Below are 3,346 nucleotides of genomic sequence, written 5' to 3'. Positions count from 1 at the left end.
ATAAGAATCATATAATTATAAACAGAATTACTCTTTATTTGTTGCGCTTTTGTCAATATAATTGTATATAATTTAGAGCTAATAATGAGTAAATGTATATTCCTAAATAACTGTCAGCATATCAAGACAAGATAATGATAATCATTTTCTACTTAATGCAAAAGCAAATTTTGAACAACACGTAGTTATTATAAAATGTCATTCAACAATTATATTACACTACGAGGAGGGAGGAGGATATATTTATTAACTTTCGTGACGATTTATAATGGCAGGGAAAGAAAGACCATGGAATTATATATTATATATTATATACCCTTATAGAAATATCATACTAAGAATCATTGATAATTACTTATTTTCAGTATTAAAAATACTGGATAATAAGTAATTATCAATGATTCTTAGTATGATATTTCTTAGTATGATAAGGGTATACGCTGTATTAAAATTTTTACATCTATAAAAATATTTTGTAATAATCAAAATTTTGGTTTCGGATTATTCATTTTTTAAAAACAACTTTTACTAATTAAAATCATAAAATAAAACAATTAATTTAGTATTACGTCTAAAAATGACTTATATTATTAAGAAATTATTATTAAGTAATTATTGAAAAAAAGTTAGTACTAATATCTAATAATTATTATTTATAATATAATGTTTTTTATTTTTCTTATTCTATGTGTGAGGAGGATGTAATTCCATATGTCATGTGACATTGGAATAGGACCTAAACTTGTAACGACGAAGGAGAAGTGGGATAAAAATATAAAATTGAAAGTCATTACCCACAGATTTATGTAATAATAGTAACAATAATATAATTATTACTAAATAATAATAATAATAATTAATAATAATAATTGCTAATGTAATGAATGGACAAGCTCGAGACACACACGCGCGCGTATGCACACATATATCCGCACACAACACAGTAATAACTTTCAATTTTGATAGTTCAGTGAATTGTCAATTTCGTCATGTTTAAGCTATCTTACAACTATATACTCGGTTGTGGAACTATAAGGGCGGGTGGAGGAAGGTTTGCATATTTTTCTTTCGAAATACTTCAAAAAGCAACCAACGTCCAATTTATTTTGAGTAAATCTCGAACATTTTTTGAAATTTTTTCGAAAGGTTTTTGTTAAACGTCGAATGCATTTCAAAGTGTATCGAAAAAAGATCTACAAATTGTTTTACAAACAAGCGAGTTTGAATAAGATGATTTCTGAATATGTGTGCAACATGCGAACATGTTCTATAAAAGAGTGCAAATCTGCAAGAAAAATGCTGCAAGTAATCGCGCAATTACTGTGTAGAATTATTCTTATGAAAAACAGGCTTACCAGCAATCGGATGACTCTCTTTATTCAACCAGACAAAACGTAAAATTATAAAAATGTCACTTTACTCTGTACACAATCTCTGTTTCTCGATTAAATAATGTGCGGCCAGAAACGTATGCAGCTGATCGTGTTGCTGTGACTAAAAGCATTTATTGACTATCGTTATCTAGGTAATCATAATGCGTCAGCAATACCGAAGCATTTATCAGATAGAACGTATCAGGTATAGAATATTGCACATCGGTTTGCACACTTTTTATCGAATAAAGTTGCAACGCTCCAATTGTCAGAACTGAAATTGCTGCTGATGTGTATGCCCAGTAATGACAAGGTCATGACAAGAGTCGAAGTGATAGTACACAGCATGACACTCGTGAAATTTAGAAGATAGAATTTATTTTTAATTAAAAGAACTCATTGTTGTGAAATAATTTTTATTTATTTATAACCGATTAGTACGCACATATTAGGACCTTGAATAAGTTCTCGCTGATTTTTCGTGAAAATTAATGCTTTATTTAAAAAAAGTCGTAAAAAACATGTCACTGAAAATATTGTCCATTGCTATTGTCACGCTTAGTTGTTTTTTAAAACGTGTTTATTGTCCTTTTTGGGTCAATGGATTTAACCACTTTACCCCAGGATGGACAAGTTCGTGTGATTGTGAGTGAGGAAATGTGTAAACTTATGTGTGTGTATAAAATAATGATTTTACTTACTGATTTTTGTATTGATTCTTTCTTTTAAGTAATTTTAAATTATTTTGAAGTCCTTCTCGTACTGTAGTTACAGAGAGACTGAAGAGCTTAGGATCGGACTTAAGAGGTTGGTGAAGGTTTGGGAATATGAGTAAAGTGTAACGCGACGCTTAGGAATTGGTCAGGGGATATGTTAGGAAAACAAACCTTTATCTATCCAATAACTTATTTACGATTTTTAATGTTTTATCTTAGTGATCCAATTATGTATATTGTTTGTGTGATGAGTTTTAATTGATTGATTTGCTGAATTAAAAGCTAAAATCTGAAACTGACTTTCTAAAACTTCTACTATTACTACTCAAAAACTGACTGACTGATTGATTAATTGATTGATTGATTGTCTGATTGATTGACTGGCTGAATGACTGACTGTTTGTCTTATCGAACTTTTTGTCTGGTCTGTGTGGGCAGTCGCACCCGTTTTTATAGGCAGGTGGCGAGATACTCCCGCGTGAGTTCTCACCACTTTATTAGTAGAAGGAGAAAGATGCTTCTCACGACATGCGAGTAATAATCAATAGTTAGATTTTGACACCTTATTATCAATCCATTGTTCATCAACCACCCAGGGCATTTACTGCATTCCTGGTGGTAACAGAAGGTGCGCTCGATCGAACTGAAGAGAATTACGTCGGACGTAACACTAGCCACTACTTTTTTCCATCTTTCTGGCAGCATTTGAATTCCACGTCGGAAAAACGACACGTCTTTTGAAGCTATCCAAGAGTCGACCCATTTTTTGGCATCTTCATAAGAATGGAATTGCTGCTCAGCCAAGCCATGTGCCATGAATCGGAACAAGTGATAATCGGAAGGAGCAATGTCTGGTGAATACGGCGGGTGGGGTAGAACTTTCCATTTAAGCGTTTCCAAGTAGGTTTTCACTGGTTGTGCAACATTTGGCCAAGCGTTGTCATGTTGCAAAATCACTTTGTCGTGTCTCTGCTCGTATAGCGGCCGTTTTTTCTTCAATGCTCGGCTCAAACGCATTAATTGTAGTCGATAGCGATCTCCCGTGATGGTTTCGTTCGGTTTGAGCAGCTCATAATAAACTACACCCAGCTGATCCCACCAAATGCAGAGCAGAAGCTTCGAACCATGGATATTTGGCTTTGCCGACGATGTTGATGCATGGCCGGGCTTACCTCACGATCTTCTACGCTTAGGGTTATCGTAGTGTATCCACTTTTCATCGCCACGACACGATGCAAAAAACCTTTCCTTTTCTGC

At 33.5% G+C, this 3,346-nt stretch overlaps 2 protein-coding genes across 3 annotated transcripts in view; one reads left to right on the top strand and one right to left on the bottom strand.

Moving 5' to 3' along the window:
• LOC116843616 (piggyBac transposable element-derived protein 4-like) overlaps nucleotides 1-1,504 on the bottom strand; it is an 8,280-nt gene extending 6,776 nt beyond the window's left edge. For both annotated transcript variants that reach the window (XM_032814152.1, XM_032814151.1), the window contains exon 1: nucleotides 1,356-1,504. The gene's annotated coding sequence lies outside the window, so the exon portion shown is untranslated. The remainder of the gene's footprint in view (nucleotides 1-1,355) is intronic.
• Nucleotides 1-3,346, top strand: part of LOC116843617 — a 76,751-nt gene that overhangs the window by 51,843 nt on the left and 21,562 nt on the right. The window lies entirely within an intron of this gene.

This window comes from Odontomachus brunneus, unplaced genomic scaffold (assembly GCF_010583005.1).
Source record: "Odontomachus brunneus isolate Ranch 3 - 2012 unplaced genomic scaffold, Obru_v1 Obru_scaffold_034, whole genome shotgun sequence".
NCBI classification, from domain to species: Eukaryota; Metazoa; Arthropoda; class Insecta; order Hymenoptera; family Formicidae; genus Odontomachus; species Odontomachus brunneus.
Note: the sequence above shows the minus strand (reverse complement) of the source record. Positions and strands in the feature narration are given on the sequence as shown.